The sequence below is a fragment of the Cydia pomonella genome, chromosome 13 (assembly GCF_033807575.1).
Source record: "Cydia pomonella isolate Wapato2018A chromosome 13, ilCydPomo1, whole genome shotgun sequence".
NCBI lineage: Eukaryota > Metazoa > Arthropoda > Insecta > Lepidoptera > Tortricidae > Cydia > Cydia pomonella.
This window is the reverse complement of record NC_084715.1, coordinates 13,465,315-13,475,406: the sequence shown is the minus strand read 5'-3', so window position 1 is coordinate 13,475,406 and position 10,092 is coordinate 13,465,315. Positions and strand designations below refer to the sequence as shown.

Sequence of the window (10,092 nt, the reverse complement as noted above, 5' to 3'; positions counted from 1 at the left end):
CTTTGAAGAAGGTCCATACCACAGAACTGCACACAACAGAAATGAAGATGTTGAGGTGGGCAGGAGGTGTCACTCTACTTGATAGGGTTAGAAACGAGCACATCCGCGGCAGTTTTAAGATCCGGCCCATAGAAGATAAGCTTTCCGAATCTCGCTTAAAGTGGTATGGCCATGTCATGAGGAGGCCAGAAGATCACATGACTAGACAAGTCCTGAGCATCAACGTTGGCTCCAAAAGATCGGGCAGAGGTAGACCCCTTACGACCTGGATGTCCGTCATAAACAACGACCTTAAGAAAGCTCAAACAAATGTCTCGACGACCCAGAACAGATACGCCTGGAGAAGAATGACGAGGAGAGCCGACCCCAAATGACATGGGAAAAGGCTAGGCAAAGAAGAAGAAGAAGAAAAAATATGTTTAAATAAATAACTTACTGATACCCCATACTTAAATTAAAATGTAGGTATAGGCAACGACACGTTACGTATAATATATTATGACCATGCGTATACGTATTTGTTGTTGGAGATCCAAGTACGGTTAATGGTCGTGGATAAAAAAATAATGAAATTTTTGTCGTAGAAGACATTCATTTCTAGTTAAAAAGCTAACTGGTACCTGTGGATTGTCTCGTAGTGCAAGTTGTGCAAACAGCAAGATAGCTCGCCCGATAAGATGAGAGCGCCATTATGCTGTCTATCCATCACGCTTAGATAGAAAGGAAAACAACGGAAGTTCAATAGATCGGATCGGATCGGATATACTTTGACTGTATAAGTTAAAAAGTTACAGTATTTATTTAGCTTTTGCAATAAATGTTTGCGACATTTTTGTGTCTTTTCACTTAGGTTTATTAGCATCATACATTTTGTCACAATGACGACATCGTGTTTCATCTGCATATCGTACATGCTCTGCGGCCCGCGATCCGCGTCCGCGTCGTCAGTAGACCCGTCAGTCTCGTCGCTCGCGCGCGCCGCTACGACCGCCTACGACCGCTACGCCGCGTAGCCACTTCCGACTACGCCGCTACGAAGCCTACAAAACTACAATGAACTTCATTGTGACTGTGTATATATAGAAAAGAATTTCATTTTGTGTGTGTACTTTTGTGTTATATAGAAAAGACGTGGATCTGGTGATTGATATTGCAGCCGCAAGCGTATACAAGGTGGGTGAATATTGAATAACGAGATGTGAATAGCTGTTGAGACCTCGGATGCGAGTGCCTAATGTCAAGGACACGAATATTGATCAAAGTGATATACAAGATTGTCATATTCTTAACATATGTTTTTTGTTTTGATTTATGGAAACAATGATATAACGCGTGAAACTAGTGGAGCTATAAATTTTCTTGAGACCGTTAAAAGTAATGCGGTACAAAGGGATAGGTGTACAAAATGGGGTTGCGAATTATTTATAAGGACGGGTGCTGTCTTGTGTTACGAGCTTGATGAATTTAAAATGGCTTCTACAAAAATTACTTTATAAATTATTACGAAATAGTCAATTTGAATGCCATTAAGCTATTATTGTTATTATAGGCCATAAATAATTCACGAGAGTTGTATGTAAATTACTGTGTTGGAGTTTTGCCTCAAGACAAATTATTTGTTCTTTTGTCCTTCGAGAGGCTTCTACAATTATTTTAGTTAAGTTTGAAAAAGACAACTAGGTAATGTGCATATACTAATTTATTATTTGGTTATCTTTTGATTATAATTCATAAATTGTGTTTATTTACATAGGCATGCCCAAGGCTAAAACATTGGATACTAAACAAAGGAATAGGCAGGTAGACTCATTCACCGTTACAAATCGTATTGGCGTTGTAGTGATATCTTAATAATAACTACGTTACTCTTTTATTGTGTTATTGAATTTAGTAACAAGATTAATAAAGGACTTGGACAGGCTTTGTGTTGCTTGGTTTCAACCGTGCCTACACACTAATATTTGTTTTAGTATTTTTACTATAAAACTTGTGAAAATTAAACATGTTGAAATATATTTATAACAGGCTACGTATTTTTTGTTGATTATCGTTCAACATGTTTGTTAATATGTTTTTAGTAACCTGATAAGGATTTTAAATCTTATTCTGTTTAAATGTAAAATGTCTGTAAAATGTATGTCTGTGTACTTGAAAAAAAAAACATCACACTGTCTGTGTACTTGAAAAAAAAATGCTAGCATACTGATATGGAATGAGCTATATTATACCCACGGGTGTAATAGTTTTTTTATTTCATTACGCCCATGGATATATTGAGCATAATGATTTTTCAAATATAATGTATGAATAGGTATGAATGAGTTTTACTTTTATAATACTAACGTTTATATTTTTTTTGTGTTTATTTATAAATATTTAATTTGATTAATTTTATAGCCGCTTAATTTTTTTTACACAATTTTAAATCGCGGCGGAATGCCAGATAGGTCTGTGCCTTCGATGCCTAACATGTCAAAAATGACAAGAACGAATGTTTGAAGTGTCACCGTATTTAAGAATTATTTCGTTTATGATTTAGTTTTTTCCTCACAGGTGTGATGAAGAACATTGTATGTGCCATGGGCGGTTCAAGAATTACCAACTCGTGTTAATGAAGCCGTCGCTTTCGGCTTCGGGCTTAAAATTAACACTTGTTAATACACAATGTTTAGCTTGTCGTAGATTTTTTAAATATTTCCTTAAAAGACAAAAAGATATATCATTCATGTCATTCATATCATTGATAAACTACATACATGAAGTTTAAAACGAAATAACGGACATTTAGGGCAGAGGTAATTAATTTCTCTTTATTTTAACGCATGGGTGGTTCCTGGTAACCGATAAACGCCTGAATTTCATCTTAAATGATTTCCCAATAACGAATACCGCAGTTGTTAATTGCCCATGAGTATCAATATAATTATTTTCATTATGTGAGAATAATTGAGGTTTTGCCTACAATAATATTGACTAATTTACACATTTGTGACGTTTTTTATAAACTTTCGTTGTAATAGAAATTCATCAACTCCTTGTTATTGGTACAGACAAGTGGGTGGTCAAACACGATAACTCGAGCAAATGGGTTTTGGAAATTGGAACTATAGTGGAGTTCTAATTTGAATGAAAAAATATTTCGATTTATCGGATTTGACCTCCCAGCCCTCGATATAGAATATAAAATGCCAATTCGAACTTATATTTTGATGTCAATATGGTGTAATTTTGTTCTCATTCGTCCCAATACATGACCGAACAAATACGAGCAGAATGCACACGCAAATAATAACAAAATGACATCATTCTGATAATGAAATGTAAGTTCAAATTAGTCTTATTGTCTTTTTGTTTGTATGACAGGAAGTATAGAGTGACTCTTATCTGGAATCTTATGATTAGAGTCTGAAGGCAATAGATGCAAAAAAGCAGTAAACAAAAATTAGCTTTATTTGTTTAGCAAACTTCATTAGCCCATTATTTCATTAGGGTAAGGTAGATCAGTAGCACGAATTCTACAAACTTAAATTTGGTATAACGTCCCTTTTTCTTTCACATAAAAAAATATTTCCGTAGATCTTACGTAAGTTCTCACCAGGGATTCAAACACGTGACCTCAGTTATTAGACGTCTACAACGTGTATTAGATTAAAACTCTTAAACCAACAATACTGCTTTAAAACCACCAGATAAATCTGTCACGTTGCAGCTTAATTCCGTTAACCCCAATTTACAACCGCGCAAAGTAAAAGAAAGCAATTAAATGTGTGAGGGTGATCTATGGGCCGTGGTTGCAAAATGTAATTGCTGTAGCGAATGCTGCAAAATAAAACCCTTCCGAGCTCTTCTTGTTGTTACCTACTAGAGGAAAGGAAGTGTCTTAGTTACGCTCTCAGTTGGGTAAAAAAATCTTTTCGTCGCCTTGTTTCTGACCTTTCTGTCACGCTTCTATTGTTGTCTAATAAATAAAAACGTTGATTGTTAATGCATGTCTTTCTAGCTGTAGATTATAATTCTCTTGAGAAAACATAAAAACTAAATTTCACATCATACCGAAATCTCTGCTCCGTCATATTTTTTGGGGACAAAAATAAGACAACGAAAGTCTGTTGCATTTTCTGAGTTGGTATACAAGGGAATAACCAAAACGGGTCAGAGAACAAAATTAAAACAATGTGAAGTTTTTTGTTCCCGCAAACATCTCCAAAGATTTTAAATAAACGCGATAAAATCGGTAAAAAAACCAGAAGTCGTTTAATTGATTTATGTCTATCATTATTACTAAAAGGCAGTCCTATGCGGTAGCCAGACAGAACATTTTTTTTTTTTTATTATTATTGGGAAACAAACAGCGAATAATAATACATATGTTTAAATAAATATAGAATACACACAAGCCATAACAGTTTCCACTTATAGAATAATAACATTCTTTGCTGCTCAAACCAGACTTATACAATTTGGTTTCACTTCTATGAAATTGTAAATTAGGTTTAGGTAAGATTATTAAACTTTAACAACAGAAAAGAAAGACGCAATACCTTGCTTATACTAAATTTACATGCAGCTCATTATCTTAGAGAATACAAATCATTAGATTTAATATTTACTACTTTTTTTATTATTACTGTTATTTATTTATTTATGTTCTTAATTGCAGAAACAAACTTAGGTAAGGTAGAATTAAATATATCAATATCAGAGTACTTCTCATTATAACTTTTGCATGCTCTTACGAGAAATCTGTTCTTCGCGTACACAGTTCGGTTGGAAGGTATTGAGAATAAGTTAAAGGTTAAAGAATAATTTAATTTTAATGAAGATTTTTTTTGCGCTTAATTTGTCTCTGGTTTGATATAAATATACCTGTTTTTCTTGCTGACCCATTTGCACGCTAACCCACTATAGTTAGAGAGTGTACAACTCGTAAGAAAGGTGATTAAACGCGGCTCCTGCGGGTTACGAATGACTGCGTCGTTAGGCTGAGTGCACACTAGGGCGGCCTACTGCCCCCGTAACGGCACAATGTTCCTATTCGTGTTATAGTTACAGATCCTGGGCTATTTGTTAGCATAACTCGTTTGTTACGGTGCACAGTGGCCCCACCGTATTGGTGCCTTAAGTATGTGAAAGTGGTATGTGAAACCACAAAGGCTAAATATATTTTTTATAGAAAAGCTATTTTTGGAACAACTATTACTTATACTATACAATTATAAAACATTTCAACAATTATAAAATGTCCCAATTGACAGATTTATAGAGCTAGTTATTATGATTTCACCATCTTACGATATTATCAACTTTTGTCGAAAGATCATTTGAGTAATTTAAAGCCAACAGATGCAATTAGCAATGACCTTCAATAGCCCACTCATAAATTAGAGAATCCTTTTTTTCTGAAACGTTTTTCCTAGAAAGTGATACCATTTTAAGTGAGAATTTCTTCCTATAACGATTATTTTCGGTACAGTTTTCTGTAAAATGGTTAGGTTAGGTTAGGTTAGGTTAGCGATGAGAAATGGCCACTTAAAGTGTGCTTTAAGAAATATCTGTGGGATCTTCAACGACGTCGAGGAATGTCTTTCGGAATATATAACTTGTCATAATCATACTTCACTACCAAATAACAATAATTAAGCTTAGTTTTTACTTATTTGGGTTTTATGTTCGATGATTTATTTAATTAAGCAGTCCGTGCTATTCACATACAAAACTTGATAAACGGATTATCAATATTAACATAAAATTGAATAATGACGTAAGTTATTAGCTGCTAGCCATACAACTGCGCTGAATTGAATGTTATAAATACAATCTTGGGAATAACACTTGTAAGTGAATTGAGTGGGTATGCAAATATTCGTACTTACATAAAATATTCAAAACACGCTAGTACATAATCTATATACGACATTGTTTTTTTCTAACCAAGTATATAAAAGAGGAAAGATATTATCATATACGGGACCGGGAATCTGACATCAAACATCACCCAAGCGCGAAGCGCAAATAAATATTAGGCACGAGATTGAATTTCATTCCCACCCTTTTACTATGAGTGCCATGATAAAACTGGGCAAAAGAACACAATAAACGTTTTATTCTCATATTTGTTTGGCAATCATAGCCGAATACCTCGTGGAAGTTAGCTAGGTTTAGCACCCCTATAACTCAAAGAAAGGTGGGTCGTAAAACTAGCTTGTTAAGACTACTATATGGACTCGTATGATTGCGTCCGCCTCGTAGTTACGTGAAGAAGAAAAGTTTGTAACAGGCATCGTTAAACCTTTGAGGAAAACGAAAATAAATAATTAACAGTAACTAATCAATTATACTACTTATTTATGGCCTCGTCAAACCTAAGAGGCTACTTGAATTGACACAATAAATGGTTGTGGCATGGCTTCCGCATTATCATATATCTCCCATATGACTAATTTTGTTGTAATTAGTACTATAGTGCGCAAACAAAAGGTCTATATTACGACCAAATTTTCCGCGTAATTAGTACGATTGTGAACTAAGCTGACGATTTGACATAGCCACGTCATGACTCTGACGAGTTGCGCTCTTTGTAACTAAAGCAAGCATTCTTTTATCAATACCGTCAATCTTTAAACACTGTACGAAGTCAGAAAAAATTTCACCCGTGCTGTAGCTTTACACTAAGTCTGTTGTGTGGGATAGTAATGCATTACCATATCCAATGACTTGAATTTATCTTTCCCTTGCATTCGAGGGTGCGCCGAGGACGGCAAATAAAGGATGACTCACGCTACACAGTGCCAGGGCCGGGCCGGGGCGGACCGGAGCGAGCCGTCACACGGACTTTCAGGAGCGCCACCGTCGCCGGACCGTTCCAGGGCCGGGGCGACCGGGCCATCATCTCTATATTATAGTATCTCTATGCGTTGACACTATCGTTGAGTCTCCGAGCGCGAGACAGGCCGGGCCGGGCTGTCCGAGCTCACCGAGCCGTCCAAGCAACGGACTGTTCATGACAAATGTCACAAATGTCAATCATATTGAAAAAATTGGTTCGATGGGAAGCAAGTCGATATAGAAATAAATAATAAAATCAAAATATTGGCCCTGGTTGCCATAATAGCTGATGAAGAGAATACTGCATACTCTGGGCAATTGTGCAATCGCGGACACTTTCGGAAAAAGGAGAATTACACAACATTATGTGAAGAGCTTTATTTCCACATGACCCGAGACTCTTTCGAAGCCACCGTGTTCTCTGCTTAAGGTAATGGAAATACAATGCGTGTATATTGTCTCAAATAATCATGTGCCGAAGCATATTAAGTAAACTATTAAAAGGAAAGGGGATGACCGGTTCTCCATACAAATATAGTCCCCATTTTCCTCTCTGGATATTGATATTCCCTTCGTTCTACATCCAATTTTGTAATAGTACATTACGATACAAGCGCGAAAAATAGGAAATTCGAAACAAGTGGCGATAAATTAAAACACGGCCGAAGGGAGTGTTTTAAATCGACACGAGTTGCGAATTACTTATTCGCACATGTATCGTACAACGTTTTACAGTACATGGCTCTTTAAATGTTCGACACAGTAACGTAATATGCTAATTTTCGCACTAGTGCGGTAAAGTAGCAACATATGTACTGTAAAAATATTTTCCGTAATGGGGACTACGTTTGTATGGAAAAGCGGTCTCGTTTTGAGGTAGGTAACTAGGCAGATTACTTAGAGATTGACTCATCACAAGCTGCCCTAAGTGCTTCTTAGCGAGTATTAGACAGGCCTATTGTTTTTCAGTATTATTTTCTTCTATTGAGGTGTGCATTTGTGTTGTATTGCAAAAATATATCCGTTGGGGTTCAGTGATACCCGATAGATATTAACCCTGAATCACAAATGATCATTTTGCTTAATGCCGCGTTTTTGCATTATTTTCTCCCATCAATCCTATCATAGACTTGTTCCGTTTCAACTTAAGTTTAAAAGAGAAGATATTTAAAATGGCTGTAGGAATACCACAACATTTTAAAGCATCGATATAAGATAATCATCTACAAACATTCAGCTACAGAGAAATACGCGTACACCACTAAGAATGTCGGTGGTGCGCTCTCAAAGTAAAAAAAATAACTGTTAAGTTCGGTACACTAAGATAGAATTGTCTAACAAGTACAAAAAATAAACTACTTACTGGCTTACTTACTTCTTGCGAAAAAGGAATTTTTGATCTATAATACGAGTGGGTTAGGTAGTTGAAATTTACAGTGTGCATTTTATGGTTCCGTAGCCAAAATGGCAAAAACCCTTACAGTTTCGTCATGTCCATCTGTCTGTCTATCTGTCTGTCCGTATGTCACAGCTATTTTACTCAAAAACTATAAGATAACCAAAAGAGAAAAGTGGAAAGTAGGTATTTTTTTATACTACGTTGGTGGCCCGCCTGATGGTAAGCTACTACTTAGTTTAGAAGTTCAAATGTATAAAAATATAATTTTTAGGCACGCCATACATGTAACTAAAAGAGAAAAGGTTACTCAAGTAAAAGAGTATTAAATTTAAGATTTTTTGTTTTAAGTAAGTGAGATGGCAAAGGAAGTCTTGCGTAGCCCGACATGCTATGCGCTCTAAGGCCGAGGGCCCCCTCATAACAAATGAATCGAGGGTAGCCTTACGTACCTAAGTAGCTTCCTCATACTAAAAAGTCGTGCAGAAGAAGATAACAATATAATTTTTTCAATATGTCAATTCCAGATTTCCTGTGTTTCTTAAATGTATAGTAACATGACAGCAGTTTTCATCTTTAGGGTTCCGTACCCAAACGGGACCCTATTACTAAGACTCCGCTGTCCGTCCGTCCGTCCGTCCGTCCGTCCGTCTGTCACCAGGCTGTATCTCATGAACCGTGATAGATAGTTGAAATTTTCACAGATGACGTATTTCTGTTGCCACTATAACAACATAGTGTTGTGTTCCTGCTGGTGAGTAAGTTTGCCAGAGCTCAACGAGGGGAGGAAGGGTTGTTAGGGTCGGCAACGCGCATATAATTCCTCTGAAGTTGCAGGCGTACATAGGCTATGGAGACTGCTTACCATAAGGTGGGCCGTATGCTTGTTTGCCACCAACGTAGTATATAAAAAAACAAATACTAAAAAGTACGGAATCACGTTGGGCGAGTCCGACTCGCCCTTGTCCGGTTTTTGTATTTATTCGTAAGCTTGCATTAATTGCCAGGGCACTTTAGGCTTAGCTTATAAGTACTAATAGGATATTCTTTGCTAATAGGTCTAATAAATAATATGTTGCGGACTCTTTTCTTAAACCTTTTTACTTGTATACTTTTTACGACATTTGACGCTGTCATGTTATTCAAATAGTAAGATAAATATGACAAGAGAGAAAATAGTGATCTTATTTACAGAAAGATACTTAATGTATGAAAAAATAAGCAAAAATAAGAATGAATGTTTTGTGAGTGTGAAACAATTTTATTTTCTTTGACAAATAGAGCACTGCATTGCATTAACGATTATTATTATTTTAATTTGTACGTATGTCTTTCCCATCACGGAACAATGGTATTCCGGACCTTTGAGAAGCGTGCGCCGAGCCCTAACCTAACGTAGAGGCCCTTTTGACACGTTCATGAAATGTAAGATGTACACCGAGCTGATGCTGCCCTTGCCCATGTCATAGGACGCACGCAGAGGCAGGCCCGACAGGGTGTAAGGACTATTGAGAGTTGTTGGAATCTAAAATAAACTAGGTTATTGTGTGAACGCGATGGGCTAAATACTGAGCTATGGGATAAAAAACCAGACGCCTGCCTAATAAAACGGTATACAATTTTATTTCCGGCAGACGACACTGGTGTGAGCGGCTCAGGGGTATCGAGAGGCGTGCACCGCTTTCAACCCAGTGGCTGTAACAGCCACTGTGCCAACTCGCGTCTTGCACTTCCACCCCTGGAACTTATAGCTCTAACGACTCCACTCTGGCCGGCCGGCCAAGGCAACCCAGAAGCAGAGAATCCTGTCCCACCCACCCCCCTTCGAATGACAGAACTCCCTAGGAACACTCGGATACGTGAGGTCGTTA

At 36.9% G+C, this 10,092-nt stretch overlaps 1 protein-coding gene across 7 annotated transcripts in view; it reads left to right on the top strand.

Moving 5' to 3' along the window:
• Window positions 1-940: 940 nt before the first annotated feature.
• Window positions 941-10,092, top strand: part of LOC133524266 (kazrin) — a 204,157-nt gene continuing 195,005 nt past the window's right edge. For 4 of the 7 annotated variants that reach the window (XM_061860165.1, XM_061860166.1, XM_061860167.1 and 1 more), the window contains exon 1: window positions 942-1,173. The gene's annotated coding sequence lies outside the window, so the exon portion shown is untranslated. Of the gene's footprint in view, window positions 1,174-10,092 lie in introns of all 7 variants that reach the window. The other 3 variants (XM_061860172.1, XM_061860171.1, XM_061860170.1) reach the window with 2 other exon arrangements.